We start from the raw sequence: 18,829 nt of genomic DNA, 5'->3' as shown, positions 1-18,829 counted from the left end.
AGAATAAAATTGACCGTCGTATTGTGTATCTATCATTGCTCAATCATAATATTATAAATTGATCTACTTTACTTTCAAGTAAGTTAAAAGCCATTCAAAAATTTAATTTCAATGTATTTTTATTCACTGAACTGTTGATTTCTACTTACTTTTGATTTTCATTTTGGATTTATTAGATCCGGCTCCATTTTGTGTTCATTAATCCGTAGCCTCTCAGGGCAGTGAAGAGGTATTGGTCATCCGGTCCGGAATGATGTTTGAGATTACGCGCACCACCGTTGAAAAAGGATGGGTGGTGAGGCTGGCTAAGAAAACCGTGTCGATTTTATTTCTTGACCGTAGATATTTTTTTTTTTGTTTACGTCACTGTTCCGATACCGAAGACTGGATGTGATTCCGGAATGAATTTGGGTTGTGATTCCGGACGAATACACGTGAAAATTGGATCCGAGAGTCATAGAAAATATTGCAGCTTGGGAGAAATCAAACTAGCGTTGTATTTATTGGGCATACATTTTCAAACCAGCAACTGGATACAGTTCCGGGCTGAATTGAGATGTTATAAACGACACTAGAATTAAACGGTCATAAAACGCGCTGCTTGCAAATGATCATTTTTCTATGAATCACATTCACGGTGTATACTATACCTATAAATACTTTCTGGGCGCAACAAGAAGGGTGTGAATTTGATTCCTTTCGTACTGCGATGTGCTTGCTGAGCTCCATGATCCAATTTCTTTACGGATTCGTCCGGAGTCGTTGTCACGGTTCAGATGTGAATCGTTTCCTGTTTGCGTTTCGTTCCTCGGAATTATGGTCCGGTTTTGCTCCGCTGGACTGGCTGTCCTTCGTTGGTGGTGTGCGGGAGTGTTCGAAAAAGAACTTGGAGGATCGTCATCGTTTCGCTGATCTGGGAGTGTGGTTATTGTTTTGGGTAAGGTTGTCCGGTCTACTATTTAAGATCAGTGCACCAACGGGGATGAGGTAAAATTTGGCTGTGCTTTGACAGCGGAAGACTATTTTATTAGTGTATGCCAGGGCTTGTTGTCCCCTGGTAGTCTAAACCTTCTGATCAAGCATCTGAAAGATTTTTTGTGGAAAGCTTAATTTCATTTTCATTTTTCATTTTATGATGTACAAGGGGGTCAGGGGCCATGTCACCGATGTGAATATTCACACCATCCATAATACACCAGGGAAGGGGAGAGGAGTGAGCAACACAGCATCTTTACCCATGGGGGTTAAAAAAGTTCTGCGAGGTATACTTATGGTAAACCAGCTGCTCAGGGATTGTAGAAAGGAAAGGGTTGGGTAGGTTTTGTATGAAAAGCGAATAAGTTATTATCGTATCGTTGAAAAATGACCTCGATTACATCACACCGTCAATGAAAAAGAAATTAAAAGAGATCGAAAGAGATTATTAGTGAGTTTTAGACTGTTACCTATTAGAGATACATTTGTAAAATTATCTCCCTGTACTGAACAGCCATCTCTCTCGTCCTCCCGCCGGCCGCCTAAACGTCTGAAGGAGTGTGACGTCAAACTCCGTCATCCTTTCAATCAGCCGGAGAACGAAACCCAACAAACAATTTGTGCTGATTAAAGGCAGATTAAGCAATTTTTTAGCTGAAGAAGCATATTATTGCCTGAATAAGCTCTTATTCTGCTTGCAATGTTTGTTGGGAAGAGCGTGCAATGAGCGTCAGCGACCCTAATAAAAAGTGGGGGGAACACCATACATGAACGATACCACAAATCGTGCCACCATACCACATATTGTTGGGATGATAACTGGAATAGGTTGTTAGGCACTCCTTATGGTTATCGTTCATGCGGGTGTTTCAAAGAAATGTACATCTTATCAACCCTCTGTGCCAGGCATGGAAAATCATTTACATTCATTTCATACATTCATTTACATTCATTTGCTTCTAACTTTTTGCATCAACAGTATTCCGCAAAACGATGCATACAGCTTTTGTAGGTTTTGTTATTAGCTACAACTTTGCTCATAACTCAAATCTGTATCTCTTATGCATCAAGAACTAGAGCGGGCAGAACTTATCACTGTTTTTCAGTGAATGTAAAACACATTCACTGAAAAACAGTAGTGGCTTCTGTTCGCTCTGGTTCGTCATGCATAAGAGATACGGATTTGGTTTGTTAACAAAAGTTGTAGCTCATAACAAAACCTACAAAAGCTATATGCATCATTTTGCAGAATACTGTTGAAAAAAATAGATAGAGGCAAATGAATGTAAATGAATGCACGAAATGAATGCAAATGATTTTCCATGCCTGCTCTGTGCGACCCAACCCGTGCAATGTATTTAATGTTGCGAGCCTTGTGTGCTTTATCATGAGTGGTCACGGATCCGGCAATCTTCACATGACTATGCGTCCCGGTGACGACGCTTACAATCTAGCCGGTTTACAATAGGTTTTATACAAGAGTACTAGAATAGATCGGAGTATACTTACAGTTTCAACGTTCCCATGAACTCCTTGTTTACCTTCAATCCTACTTCCTTCTCTTGTTGTATTGTGTTTTTGGATATGCCACTTCCATCATCCCTCTGAAATAAGATAATGGATCCTCGCTCCGGAATGTCTTCAAAACTGGGGGGGGGGGGGTATTAAAATCGCTCCTCGTACACAATCCTTCCAGATTACCGAAAGAGCGCCCGGTGCGATTGGTCTCACCCGATATTCTTGAAATGCTTGACATTTTGAATAAAACATTGCCATTTCCAGACTTCGTGTTGTTAGTTTTCTTGAAGGTCTTGTGCTTAATGCTTGATTTGTCATTCGCTTCGTGTATCTAAGGCTGTGAACCATTTGCCGAGTTAAATTTAACTCGTGGTTAAAAGTGACATTTCGAAAGTTATTTTCTATGTTCGAAAATCCCAATGCTGTCGATCGACCGGTTTTCGAGCCACGGTTGTCAAAATTTAACTTCTAGTCTGTCAGAAATAACCATGCTCGGATAGCAGGGTTAATCGATAACTTTTCATCTGTCAAATTTTAACCAAAAGTTAAAATAATCCACCAAATGGTTCAGAGCCTAAGAATTGACTCTATAAATAGATAAAAAAAAACAAAAACAAACACAACGCTTCCCGCCCACAAGCTGAAGACCGAGTGCAGAATCTTTGTGATGATACTTTCCAAACGTGCATATCCATAGAAATAAATCCAATTCAATAAAGGATTGATTTCCACTGCGACTAAATCCAGCATTCCTACTAAAACATCAAATGCTGTGCTTAATCATTTATTATTAGTACAGAGCAATAAACAATGTACGGTGATGATTAATCTGTTAATATACTTTTATAAGCGGGTTCAAATGCACTTTTGGTAAGCATCAACACTGATCTGGCAACACTAGTGTGCATCTTTCCAATGTGGTAAAGATCCAGATCAGCCCTGGGACCTGGTAGCCTAATTAAACTACCTCAAGGTTTTGCCAAAGCCCAGGGATTTTTTGTGGAAAGCTTAATTATAGATATATTGTTTTATTTAAATATTTCCTAGAAAACTTACAAAAAATGAGTGAAGTATACACTAGATCATTATTACTTGTCTGATCGTTCAATTCAAGTTTTTAACGTTCATGGACTCAGAATTGCCATACACGGATTATAAACGAATATTATGCAACAGTATGCTGTATAATCATCACATGATACATCATCCTTGTACAATTATTTGTCGTACGCTTTTGGTGGAGTTTTATATTATTTGTATAAAATGAGGACTGTCCCAATAATAACGCTACTGCATATGTCGTCAGTAAAATTACTATTATAGTGCAAATAGTTTTTAATTATGCGGGTTATCAATGCTCATTAATACATATTCACCAATAGTAATGCTTTCACAAATTTCGTTTGCGTGTTTAGAATTAAAGGTTTTTGCAGTTTCGTCGTGGAATCGATACATTCTATCAGTAGAGGGCTTTTGTAATCCAGCTGTCACCATCCAAACAAAGGCGCTTTTCTTAACGTTGATTATTTTGTTATTTTTGCTCCTTATTTTAAAAACGTTCGCATAATTTGTTGAATTACGCAATTGAAGTTCTACTCCGACATTATTAAACAATTCTGTTGAATTATACACCCCTACTTCGTCTTCCATGAATTCGTCAGAAACTAACTCTTCTGGGACTGATACAAATTCGAAACTATTCAGCATTTCGCCAGCTTTTGGTTCCGGATACTTTAAAATTATACTTTGCTGGAATGATATTTCAGTCTCTTCTAGACCCAGGGTAAGCTGGGTAAGCATGACATATCGGCCGAAGATAGATCTTTTAATCTTGGGAATACCAAGGAGTTTTGGTTCCGATGCATGATATCTCTCTTTGCCTGGATTTTATTTAGTCTTGATTCAAATGCTTGCATGGTGAAGTTGACTACTGTTGAGTTTGTTGAAGTGAATGAGCGTGCATCTCTGAAGATAGCTTCACATGCCTGACTGTGAAGGAGAGTTGGAGTAAATTGATGTTTTGCTTCCCGGAAATAGACGACGTAGTTGATAAGTGCATGAGCGTTGATTTCTAAACCCCAATACGTGTTAGTGGTGACACAATGTTGAATATTTTTGAATTTAACCATGCACCAATTGCGCCACGCTCGTATGAAAAATAGTGAGTACCTGAAATAAATGAAGGACACTAATTTTGATTTTCGTCACAATATTTAGGCTGTTATTCGGGCTAATTTTTCTACATAGTCTGTTAAAAGAAAGTATTATTAAGCGTATTGGATGATAAGAACAGCTGATCATTGCCGTGCCGCTGCTTGTGGGATATATGGTGGGTAAAATAATCATTTTACCCACCATATATCACACAATCATGTTTTTGGAGTTGTGTTATTAACGAAAGAGAGAGTCGATGAAGAGAATCGATGAATGTAGATTGGTCTATTTGAAAGGTGACGCGAGAATTCGCGCTATTCGCGTTGACGGGTAATCGCCATCAGTTGCCATACAGACAATTTGAATTCCTTCTTCTTGGAAAATTGCATGGGCATAATTCCATTTTTTGTAACGTCCTCGGTGTTAAAATGATTATCTGTGCAATAATAATTGACACAAAACGGTGATGCTCCAGCCAACAATGGTTGTATCATAGTCAACTGAACGTTGCGACCGACCGGACATTTGTTCATGTGGTTTAATACTTGTCGCGGTGAAGAGCAATCAAAAACTGATGTCATGGACATTCCTGTCGTTGCATCCAGTGGTGCTACTAGTCCTGTCAACTGGTCTGAAGAAACATTGTATTCAACGCCACCAGTGATCCGTGTAGCGTCTTCGCTCCAGCAAACGACTGATGGGTAACCGTTAGTGACTAAATATTTTTTTAGTTCAGCTACCATCAACCTTCTTGAAAATTCTCTGCTTGTTTTTTATATAGCGTTGGATAGTCCGAACGTGCGGCGAAGGGGAATTCACTCGGTCAAATTCGTAGAGCTCTTTACCTCCTTGAAAAAATCTATAACAAATGCACAACCATTAGTAAAGGTAATTAGATAAATCTTTTTTTTTTTTTATTCTAGTCATTTTAACGCTCTTGAGTCATTCGTGACTTGTCCGGGGGTGAGATTTGAACTCGTGGCGTGAGAGGTATGGATGCTAACCACTACGCCGGGGTCGCCCCCAATCAAATTTAAATAACCTGTAGGCGAAGAATTCTTTTTCCAGAGACTTATACCTCATACCATGAGCGTTGGCTCCAGTGAAACGGTTTGATACATTCGACATTATCTTTAGAGAGTTAGTTACGATCTCGGCCGTAGATTCATTTGTGGTGCTATGGTTGGCCTCATCGTTGGCCTAGATGTTTAACTCTTCCTCAATAATGTCATCTTCGTTGAAGTTGCCAACCATTTGCTCAGCTTGGTCTGCTTCGTTGTATGACTGCTGTTCCTGTTGCTGTTGGTGATATAGTGGGTCAGTATCTTCCTGGTTATAGAGTTGCGACTGGTGATTATTTTCGATCTCGGTCGAGTGTGTCATTGGTTGCTCGTGCTAAAGCTATAAATTCAATTTATAAAATAATGATGAATCACAGAGATCTTACCATATATTGTTTGAAATTTTCATCTTCAAGCTGTTGATCGCCGAATGATCCATTCAGAAGCTAAAAGTTAAAAACAAGTTTTTAAAATAGTAATCGAGAAGAGAATACATTCAAGAGGAGGAGGTGACTTAATCAGATCATACCAATTTCTGCATAGAAGCATCTTCGAACTGCTCAAACAGTACAGTCTCATATTCTTCAAGAACTTCTTCGCTCAAATTCGATTCGTTCGTTGCTAACTCTAATGTAGGGTCGAGTTCAGTGTCGAAACAGCCGCGTTTTGGGATATTAGCGTTTGAGTCAGCAAATACATCTAATTTTGATACTGATCCGTCATGTTTGTAACTTACGTCACCCATGATGTTTGTGTTTAGGTTCGTTGGTGTTCTTTCCAATATCATTCCAATCGGGCGCTTTTGACTTTGAGTTGAAATTGCAATTGTGTACATTTTTCAGATGTGCCACAACGTTCGAAATCTTCCAGTGTCCTAATCTTTCCTGGTAGCACTTAATACAATTTTGTTTTGGCATGCAGAAAAAACATTGAATTTTCGCAATCCGGATGCCATCTTCGTTACACACTGTAACACGGAGTTTGCTTATAGCTTCAAGCAGCACAGCTTGTTCTGAACAGGCTTGCAATTGCTCATTACAGCTAAAATGCTATTTTTCGTTTTTATGAAACAATGGGATACTATGATGAGAATTTTTATTTGTAAGATGCAAGAAGAGGTGGTAAAGATTGTATATGACATATAAAATTTGTCAATTTTGCTTTTAGAAGGTCACAACTAGTGATTAGCTGTAACGATGAGCAACGCGATGAGCGAGCAATCGGCGATCATAAGATCGCTAGTTGTGACCTTCTGAAAGCAAAATTGACAAATTTTATGTGTCACAAACAATCTTTACCACCTCTTCTTGCATCTTCAAATAAAAATTATCATTATAGTATCTCATTGTTTGATTATAACGAAAAATAGCATTTTAGCTGTAATGAGCAATTGCAAGCTTGGTTCCGAAGATCCATCAAATCTGAAAGACATTTTTTTATTCTGTATCATAGTATTCTATTCTGTTCTGTAATAATATGCTACAAAGCTCTTCTGATAATATCCTGTTATTTTGTTGTACAGGTCCTCTTTATCTACGTTGGATCCAGAGACATTTTCGACAGTGTTCTGTCTCGTGCCCACGGGTTTTAGTTCGTTTAAAATAATGGTTAAATCCTCGACGCTTAACTGCAGCTGCTATCAGTTTTAGGATAGCTCGCTCTCCAGCCAAAAATCGAAACTCAGCAGGGTCGTTTCCAAACTTTGTAAAGCATTTTTGAAGATTCGGCGGAGCGGTTGAGAATGAAACCCGGCGTATGTCTGATTCAATTTCAGCGATTTCATTTACTCTTAACTCTCCCAGTGCTGCATTCACGTATTCCGTATACTCGAGAACCGTTCTTACACCTTCAGGTACCGTTCCAGTATCTTTGCTCAACGCTGCCCAGAATTCATCCTTATAAGGATTAATTAAATTGTATATGTGTATCAATTACTTAACCTTCTCCAAGCTATTTCGACCGATCAAAAATATGATTCTCTTATTCGTCATTGTAATAAATTACTCTGAGCTCGTCTTGATAGCGCATGGGAGCCATTTTGGGTTTTTGATCTCCTTCCCGCAAAAAAATCCGTTTCCATATTCGTGAACGAGAGCCGTGAACTAGTTCACTATGTACATTTATTTCTACGCGTGGTCGTTAATCGATGGTGCACGGCTGCCGTTCACGAATATGGGAACGATTTTTTTCCGAGCTCTTTACCGCACAATTAGATTCTAATTTAACTTTTTACTTACCATTTTCGCTTGAGAATTAACAATTTACACTAACAACATTCATGGATTTGGATCCGGTAAGAAACAAACGAGATTATTTTTTCACTGAGCATTGACTAAAATGGCTACTTCGATGTTTTTCTTTCGTACTGTTTCATTTCAGTTGCACGCATCCCCATGACAATTTAAAGCACCCTCGCATCCAATGCAATCCCATTAGGAATCCCATATTTTTTTTTAATCCTTACTTTTACTTCGTCAAGACGACAAACTCAAAAAACTCTCTTCAATTACATTATGTTTACAGGCAAGCATGGTAAAATAAAATGCATCAGAATGAGTGTCGTTCCCCCTGGTGCGTTCAATAAGGAAAATGGCAAAGGAACACGGGATCAGTGACTTTACGGCACGGAAGACCGTAAAGGAAGATTGCGGGGCGAAGTCGATGGCACGGAACAAAAACTCTCATGATTACCAACCGCATCCGGGAGCTACGAGTCGAACGATGCAAGAAAATCTTGAACTTCCTTAAGCGAAAAAATCCGGTAATCCTGTTCACCGACGAGAGCATGTTTACCGTCGATCCCATATCAAATTCCAGAACTGATCGGTATTTTAGTTCTTTTCCGGTAAAAGACGTGGCCGACGAGCACAAGAACGTGTATCTGACCAAGAATCCTGCTATCGTTATGGTGTTTGGATTGGTGGCTTCCGATGGCAAAACAAATGGACCCGGTGTTCATTCCAGAAGGCGACAAGGTCAACACGGAGGTCCGCATCGGAATTTTAAGTAAGTATGTTCTTCCGTGGATCAAAGCCAAGCTCGAAGCCAAATGTTGTATTTCAACAAGATGGGGCTCCGTGCCACACCTCGAACCGTACTCAGAAGTGGTTGCAGGAACATCTTCCGTTCTGGGCGAAGGATATGTGGCCGCCATCCAGCCCCGATTTTAATCCGCTGGATTACTCAATATGTCGCGTCATGAAGGCCAAGACCTGTTCTAAACGCCATCCGAGAACAGCCAGCCTCAGAAAAACATTGACCCGTACCTGGAGAGAAATGGATCCAGACTACATTATTAGAACCTGCCGTGTATTACGGAAGCGTGTGGAAGCCGTAGTTGCTTTTTGATGATTAACATAGTTTAAGACTCTGAGAAACATCCCCTCTTTTAATAAATAAAAAAAAAAATCGAAAACGAAATTTTTGGAGATTTTTTTTAAAATTTCGACATTGCTTAATGGTGCAAACATTATCACGCATACGGTACATCCCTCTGTTTCCCACTGATCTTTAAATGGATATTTACATCCCCAACAACTGTGCAAAATGTTAATGAATTTTGATATAATCTCGATTAGCTGGAGAATATTATATTTTGTATGAGAAAAGGTATGAGAAACGGAATGATCCTATTAATGTGCATACCAATCCAAATATTGATCAAATTTTCCCAAATGTTGAATTTAGATTGAGAATGTTGAGAATGAATACATTGTTCGACTCTTATTCCTCTTCGTGCCTTGTTTGGACCCTACCCGAGGTAACCCTGCTTGGATATCGATTTGGAAAATTCCTCTTCGATCCTTCAGATTCTTATAGTAATCTGCTTGGAAGTCGATTTGGAGAAACGTTTTACTGCTGACATGGTACCTAAACGTTAAAGAAAAGTGCAATCTCTTGATCCCCCTTCTGATGAAATTTATTTGAGCAGTCGATTTGATAGACTCACTAATGATGAGAATTGTGCGGTATACAGTCATGAGCTTAAGAAAGTGTGAAATGAGCTGTATTAATGATTCGGTAGAAATGTATACGGAACTAAAGTCGACGTACACTGTATGTCGATTTGATTAATGTAGGCTATGCAGCGTATATTTGAAAACCCAGAACTAGTGGCTTTTCATTCCCAGGAGCTCCAAGAGGTAAGTAATAATTTAGCTGCAAGCTACAGCGTTGAGCGATTCCAGTTTGAACCAGGTGGAAATTCACATTGGCGATCCTGCCAGGTCATTTTTAATTAAAAAAAGTTTAAGATTTTATTTTTTATTCTTCAACATTTCGGAACGTTCAGATATAAAAAAGAAAGGGAATCCCCCAGGAAAACGTATGTGAGACAAGTAGTTTGAGGTAACGTGCCACCAGAGCTTCGTTTTAGAGCAAGATGGTATGCTCTGAAAGAGCATAAAGTACCCCTAGGCTACCGGAACGATGACAGCGAGACGGGATGTCCGCCTTTGAAATACCGGCAGTGAGACAGGATGTCCGCTTTTAAAATGCCGACGGCGAGACGGGATGTCCGCAAAGTTGAATTTCATGAAGAGTTGTCATGGAAAATGCGAAACAAATATCCGCAAAAATTAAATATCGTAATAGCGAGACGGGATGTCCGCAAAAGACAATTAGCGAAGAGGCTCAAGTTGGCTATAGCGAGACGGGATGTCCGCAAGAAAAAATCAAAGTTAGAATGACCAAGAATTTAAGCGAGACGGGACGTCCGCAAAAGTTACATTATCCTATCACGTGAATAGCGAGACGGAGTGTCCGCACGCGAGACAAGGTGTCCTTTTATTGAATCAGTAAAAAATCAATATCAATATCAATAAAAAAAATCAATTGTGAAGTTAATTTCATTTCATCTGATGGTGGTTATTTCACGAAAAGCATTCTGCGTGAGAAACATTGCGGCTTGGGCTTGCTAGTCCATTGACCGGCGCTTCAACAAGCATTCGCAGGGACAACATGAAGCTTCCCCAGTGGACTTCCGGCCAACAAGTTGTGGGAAATACATAAAAAAAAATTGAGATTGCAGCAGCGCTTAGCAACGCAAACAATCCCGTTCAAAGATCGCAATTACTATTCTTTTCCATTGGAAATGAACTGCAGGGTATCGTGAGAGCCGCGAAGTTGAGACCCGATCTGACCAACGTAAATTGCTGCCAAGTCTTCGTGTCAAATATTGAAAATTATGTTCAATCAATGACAGGCAGGAGAAAGCTGAATCCGCTATGGCTGTCCATGCCCGATTAATGGGAAAAGTCAGGTTGTGTAGTTATAGTCCAACCGATCAGGATCGGTTTGTGCGGACACAGCTTATAAAGGGACTAAAGAAAAAGGACCTCGCTAAAACAGCTAGAACGTTCGGATATGACATCAACTTTATCGTGCAAGCAGCAACCCGTGATGAAGCTTTCGAAGCGGAAGTAGGCGAAGGAGAAGAACAGAAAGTGTACGCAATCAATCGGGGAAACTTTCAGTCTACACGTGTCGAAGCTTACAGGAAACGCACAGGACCAGACGTCTGGAACAACAGGGCGTTGACGAAGCGACCTCGGAGCAATCCTAAACACGTACCTCGACGATTACACCTTCTAGAGCGATGTTGAAGAGTAGACATGAGAGTCTATCACCTTGTCGCAGTCCCCGGCGAGATTCGAATGAACTGGATAGTTTACCCGAAACCCTTACGCAGTTTTGCTTTGATCAGTCTGATCAGCTTCCCAGGAAAGCCGTTCTCGTCCATGATTTTCCATAGCTGTCGTATGCCGCCTTAAAGTCGATGAACAAATGATGCGTTGGGACCTGGTATTCACGGCATTTATGGAGGATTTGCCGTACGGTGAAGATCTGGTCCGTTTTTGATCGGCCGTCAATGAAGCCGGCTTGATAACTTCCCACGAACTCGGTCATTTTAGGTGATAGACGACGGAAGATGATCTGGGATAGCACTTTGTAGGCGGCATTCAAAATGGTGATCGCTCTGAAGTCCACACATTCCAAATGGTCGCCTTTCTTGTGAATGGGGCAGATTACCCCCTCCTTCCACTCCTCCGGTAGCTGTTCTGTTTCCCAGATCCTGACTATCATCCGGTGCAGGCAGGTGGCCAACTTTTCTGAGCCCATCTTGATGAGTTCGGCTGCGATACCATCCTTACCAGCTGCTTTGTTGTTTTTGAGCTGCTGAATGGCATCCTTAACTTCCCTCAGCGTGGGAGTTGGGTCAGTTCCGTCCTCTGCTGCACCAACGTAGACGTTTCCTCCATTGCGCTGGTCTCCCGTGCCTACGTTCTCCTCGCCATTCAGGTGCGCATCGAAGTGCTGCTTCCATCTTTCAATCACCTCACGTCCGTCCGTCAAGAAGCTCCCGTCCTTATCCTTGCACATTTCGGTTCGCTGCACGAAGCCGTTGCGGGATGCGTTGAGCTTCTGGTAGAACTTCCTTGGGAACGGTACAGCAGTTCCATTTCCTCGCACTCCGGTTCTTCCAGGCGGCGTTTTTTCTCCCGAAAGATGCGGGTCTGCTGTTTCCGCTTCTGTTTATACCGTTCCACGATCTGTCGGGTTCCATGATGCAGCATTACCGCCCGGGCTGCGTTCTTCTCCTCCAAAATCGCTCTGCACTCCTCGTTGAACCATTCATTCCGTCGACTTCTTTCCACGTACCCGATGGTGCTCTCGGCTGCGTCGGTGATGGCTGCTTTTACTGTACTCCAGCAGTCCTCTAGAGGGGGCACATCGAGCTCGCCCTCCTCTGGCAACGCTGCCTCGAGATTCTGCACGTATGCTAAGGCGACATCCGGTTACTTCAGTCGCTCTAGGTTGTACCGTGGCGGGCATCGGTACCGTACATTGTTGATGACGGCAAGTTTTGGACGCAGTTTGACCATCACCAGGTAGTGGTCAGAGTCGATGTTAGCGCCACGATAGGTCCTGACGTCGATAATGTCGGAGATGTGCCGTCCATCAATCAGAACGTGGTCGATTTGCGATTCCGTCTGCTGTGGTGATCTCCAGGTGTAACGATAAGGGAGGCTGTGTTGGAAAAAGGTGCTACGTATGGCCATGTTCTTGGAGGCCGCGAAATCGATGAGTCGTAGGCACATGGAAACACAATGTCCGTTTCATTAAAGAGGACGACAGTAATCCGTTTTACATTTCATATAACGGATTTCTATAAAATTTGTTTCAAAATAACGATTTTTTAAGATTAATTCGAGTCGTAATGAATAGTAACATGCACCTGCCGATATTATCCGATTTCATACAAAATTTATCTATAATCTTGGATGTTATAGAATTATCGAGCATTCTTCTGATGTTGCTTTTAGTGTGTTTTGTGATGTGAACTGTCACTTTCTTGAGCACTTGCTTTTGTGATTGTTGCATGTTCAAACTCTGGAAGCAACGATATTTGCCCGGAGATTTGGCAACATAATTGATGGCCAAACGTGACCAAACCCAAGACAAAACGATAGATGCCATCGATGCTCATCTTCACCGTATGCCTGAGATTAGGGATGTAATGACCTTGGGGATATCCGAGAATTCCCAGTCGTGACATATGCGTTTCCGCACTTCCTAAAATGTGTGTAATGCGCTATACTCAACATTTCAAGAGCACAGCTGCCACAAAATATACAACAATGAAACTGGAACTTCACATTTGATGCAGCATACAGGGAGCTCCAATTTCATGAGTGATGTCACCACTGTGCCCGAAATGTGTGCTCTAGAAGTGATAGGGTATATCAGCCATCATCAGGCAAGTTGTAGACTCTTCAAGGAATCACCATAAATGAACAGATTTATCAACCAACAATACTAAAGGGTGAATCAGTAAACTTGTAATGACCTTATCATGTAAACTGAAGCACGCCTAAGCAAACCAATTACACCATAGGATAGGAGAAATTTTTTCCTAGCCGACGGTGTTGTTGATTTGGCAAGGTGAGCTTCGATTTGCGAGAAAAGAGCATTACAAGATTTGATTACTAAAGCTGATCCACCTTTTTGAATTGTTGGTTGAGATTTCACAACGTTCCTTTCTTACCGGGACGGGACTTGACAATCGAGCTTCTCACTCTTCTTAATGTTTTTGAAGAATACCCTTCGGAAAGTTGTGCGTGGTGTTTGACGGAGTTGAGCAATGATGCCAGGAATGTAAAATAATATTTTATGTTTTTTTGTTAACAAAGTAGGCGTTGGATTGCTGTCTTGAACACTCCAATCAATTTTCTAGCGTTATTCCATATCAAGACACTGAAGAGAGCAGTCATACCAAGATAACTTTATCGTTAATAAAACTTGTTCATTGTTAAGTGTTGTCCTGGTTATTTCCTGTCCGCCCCATCCGCACCGTATTCCTTTAGGTTATGGGCTCGTCTACGAAGGAAGGCTCTGGAATTCCGCAGCTAAACGGTTCGAACTTTGAGAACTGGCGTTTTCGCGTTCAACAGATCGGAAAGCGAAGTCACTACTGGTCGGATTCCTTTCCGATGAATGTCTTGGCATAGTACGGGACAAGGAGACGGCTCGCGATATGTGGAAGGTGTAGTGCTTCCAAAATTCCCAAATAAAACTCTGATTTCAATTAACTTTCATTGCTCCTTTATTCCGCACGGTTTTTATCTCCTCGTTTTTCACCAACGCTTTCTCTTCCGCTCCCTGTCACTCTACTCCCCTCCAGGGTTGCCAATCTCACCGCTCATCAGTTGAATACCGTTTTTCCTAGGGACAACCCACATTACGCTAAGGTAGAACCCTACAACCCCCCCTTACCTTATTTGATTAAAATGGCACGTAATCCTCGAAATGTCGTGGTTCTCGACACGTTCTTTTACGTGACCCTACAGTTGTATTTGAAGGCTCTACACTATGAGGCATCTCCAAGGGTTGCACCGATTCCGGATCCACTCCATTGTCTGTCTCCTCTACACCTTGCTCCTTATCGCCAAACACCAAGTCTGGTTCATCATCATGTTGCAGTCGCTTCAAATGTGCGACATTCCGGCGATATTCCTTCCCAGACAGCTTCGATTGTACTGTACAATCTGCTCCTTCTCTGCGCTTTACAATGAAGTCCTCATTCAGGAAATCTGCATCTAATTTATTTGTCTTCTTCATTCGTTTTACCAGCACACGATCTCCCACTGCTATCTCGCTAGAATGAGCCTTTCGTTTAGCATCGGAATATTCCTTCCCTTTTTCCTTCTGTAGTTTATCCTTATCACGCACTTCTTCGTCATCTTGTCGTGAAAATGGAACTGATTGTAATTTATTACGAATTCGCCGACCAAACATCAATTCAGAAGGCGCTTTCCCAGTCGTGGAATGATTTGTGGAGTGATACACCAGCAAATACTGACTAAGTGCATTTCTCCAGTCGTGTCCTAGTTCTTGTGCTATTCTAAGACGCTTAAGGATTGATCTGTTCTGCCTTTCTACCTCGCCATTCTGTTGTGGCCAATAGGGAATCGTATTGACAAGTCGGATTCCATTATCTCGACAAAAAGATTTGAACTCATCGCATTCTCCGCTAAACTGTGGTCCATTGTCTGCTCTGAGTGTTACTGGTAGCCCAAACAAAGCAAAAATAGCACTTAATTCCTGAATTGTAGCCTTTGCGTTTGTCAACATCATCTCTCGCACCTCTATATATCGACTATAATAGTCCACGACCACCAATAGATGCTGACCTTCAGGTAATGGGCCTAGGTAGTCTACAGCCACATCTTCCCACGGTCGCAACGGCATTTCTCTACGTTCCATTGGCTCCGGCGCTTCTGGGGCTGACACTAAAGAACATCCTCGACAGCACTTTACAAATCTGTCCACATCCTGATCTAACTTCGGCCACCACACGTTAGTGCGCAAGTGCGCTTTCATCATCCTGCTGCCAGGATGACCCTCATGAGCTAATTTTAGGACTGTTTCTCGTAGGCTTTTCGGTATAACTATACGATCTACGCGCAACAACACCTCTCCTACAGCACAGAGTTCATTTGCGATGACACGGTATGGAATGGGAAGCTCCATTGTTAATCCCGATTTAAGCAATTCTAATATCGTCTGAATTTCCTCGTCTTGCAAACTTACGCTCTCAATATCTTGCCACCTTAAAGCTATGGCATTTGCAGCCGATGTTGCTACTTCTCTAATGATCAACTCTTCGTTTACGTCGAAAGGTTCTGAATTTCCGGTTGCCAGACGCGATAACGCATCAGCGGCATTTTTCTCCCCCGCAATGTGCTTTACAGTATATTCAAATGCCTGTAAACGCAGGACCCATCGCTCAATGCGGGCGCAAGGACGTGATCGAGGAGTAAATAGGTATTGCAATGCTTTGCAGTCAGTGACTAATTCGAAAGGTCTTCCGATCAAATAAAATTGAAACCTTTCCACTGCCCAAACAAGTGAAAGTGCTTCTTTCTCCGTCTGACAATATCTTGTCTCTGTATCAGTGAGTGATTTTGATGCATAACTGACTACTCGTAATTGTTTATTTTGGTCATATTGCGCCAAAATTGCCCCCAATCCGACAGGACTGGCATCAGTTACAACCACCGTTCGATCGTTAACATCATAAAATCCAAGCTTCCCGGCTTTGTTCATGGCTCGTTTGATCGCTTCAAATGCTTTTGCATGTTCATCGTTCCACTCAAAATGAACACCCTTCTGAGTCAGCCGACGAAGCGGTTCATCAATAGTGGCTAGATCATAAATAAATTTGTTCATATAGTTAGCAAGCCCCAAGAAGCTCCGAACTTCAGCTTCATTTCGCGGTTGCCGAAACGATAGGATCGCGTCTGATTTAGTTTTTACAGGACAGATTCCATTGGAAGTAATAATATGTCCAAGAAACTCTAACTCTTTGACCTTAAACACACATTTCTCCCAATTAAGCTCCACTCCACGTTCTTTGAAACGTTGAAGAACCTAACATAGATAAAGAATTTGTATGTATAATCAGGTGTACAGTTATGATGTCAATTTTATTGATCGAATATTTATTATTAGTTTAAGTATATCGGGAAGTACAAAATCAAATTACCTTGTTTAATCTTTCGTCATGTTCAGTCAGCGTACCGCCTTCTACGATAACATCATCCAAGTACCAGTGTGTTCCATCACAACCGGTTAATATTTCATCCATTGTTCTTTGAAATGCCTCCGGAGCCGTCGCTAATCCGAAAGGCAGACGCTTGAATCGGAACAGGCCTTTGCTTGTGATGAAAGTTGTCACGTCGCGAGATTCTGGAGCCAGTTCTACTTGAAGAAATGCTTCACGTATGTCTAATTTGCTTCGAATCATATTTTTCCCTAGGCGTGCCAAATACTCCTCTACCACCGGCATTGGATGTCGCTCCCGTAAAACTGCTTCATTGACTCTTCGTAAATCCAAGCATAATCTAGGCTCTCCGTTCGACTTCCCAACAACAACTAGCGGTGATACCCATGTGGTCGGTCCAGTTTTCGCCTCAATGATATCCCGGGCAAGAAGCTGTTCGAGCTTCCGGTTCACTGCGCTCTCGAGTGGAATTGGCACTTTTCTCAGCGGTTGGAAAACAGGCTTCACATTAGGATCCATATGTATCATAACCTGTACCTCCGAGATTTTAGCAAATGGTTGTGTTTGTTCCGCGATATTGTGTACATCTAGCCCCACTTTAAGCACCCCTAGTTGCTTCGATGTCAGGTCTCCTAGGAGACACTGCTGACCGCCGTCAACAACAAAAAACTCGGCTGTAGTGCGCTTTTGACCAACCTGTATGTCAGCTATAAAACTGCCTAGAATCTTCAATGGGTTTTCGCTTCCGTACGCTTTCAGAATACGGCCACTTCGCTTATTCGATGAATGTACTTGAATGTTTTCTTCCTTCATCTTTTTCCACGCAATCGGTGTGATCAAGTTACAATCAGCACCTGAGTCCACTAAAAACTGCCATTCGATCTTTCCAACGCAACAACGGATAACGTTTTGTTTATTGCCCGAATAAAAAGCATAGTAGGCTTTTGCTTCAGACGACTTCCCAATGTTTGATGACAATTCTTCCAGTGCCTCCACCACTCGCACCTTCTTTGCTGGCGGCTGAAAAACGGAACGTGTCTTAGTTTTTCGACAAACTGACTTGAAGTGGCCCTTTCGTTTGCAGTTTCTGCATTCCTGGTTCCGTGCTGGACATTGCGGAGAACTGGAAAAATGTCCAGTCATGCCACAGTTGAAACATGAGATTCGATCACGCCCTGAATATCTACTGTCCGTCTTTAGATTCTGTCGAGGATTCTGTGTAACTTGGTAGGTTTTATTCTCCGGTTGCTGAGTGTTTGTTAAATTTCTCAACTGTTCTTCTACCCCCTCGAACATTGCTCCCAGGGCCTCAATTTCCTGTAGCGTTTGATCCTCTTTGAGAATCCTGCGTCGTAGCTCGTTGGAAGTACACCCTTCTGCAATCACGTCGATCAGTGTTATCTCCATCAAGACTTTTGAAACTTCCGGGTGATGCTTATCAAATCCGCAATCAGCAGCCTGTTGCCTCAACCGCAACACGTATTGTGCAAATCGCTCATCCTTCATTTGTTTCATTTCACGCAGACGATGTCGTTCCAATGTATCCTGCCGCATGGGCTGAAAAAAATCGTCCAATCTTTCCAGCGCCACATCGTACCACTTCTTCTCTAGAGCCACAAACGCAAACTTCTCGGTATCTGGAAGATTCGAGAACACACGCTGAAGTTGTGTGCCTCCAAGATACAACATTTTAGCTCTTTTTATCCTTTGATCTGTTATTTCATGAGCTTCAAAATAACATTCAAGTGTTCCTTTCCATGCCTTCCACTCCCTGGCTAACTTAGTACGCTCTATTTGTTCGCATAAGAACGGTGGTATAGGACGCATATCAGATTCCATCTGCAAATACATGTAAATTTTCCATCAGTGATTACTTCGTAACAGCAAATCAACCTATTTGATTTTGTTTCAATCACACAATTTAGGTACCAAGTTTTAACCAGTTACTCGTTCTATTTTAGCCCCGAGTGACACTTTTCCACTCCTCAATAATTACTTCTAACTTTCGGTTCAAACATTTGTCTCCCGACGAACAGTTGTACTACATCTCCTGGTA

This window comes from Ochlerotatus camptorhynchus, unplaced genomic scaffold, assembly GCF_037179485.1.
Source record: "Ochlerotatus camptorhynchus isolate MF236.1 unplaced genomic scaffold, CSIRO-AGI_Acam_v1.1 ptg000361l, whole genome shotgun sequence".
Taxonomy (NCBI): Eukaryota; Metazoa; Arthropoda; class Insecta; order Diptera; family Culicidae; genus Ochlerotatus; species Ochlerotatus camptorhynchus.
Note: the sequence above shows the minus strand (reverse complement) of the source record.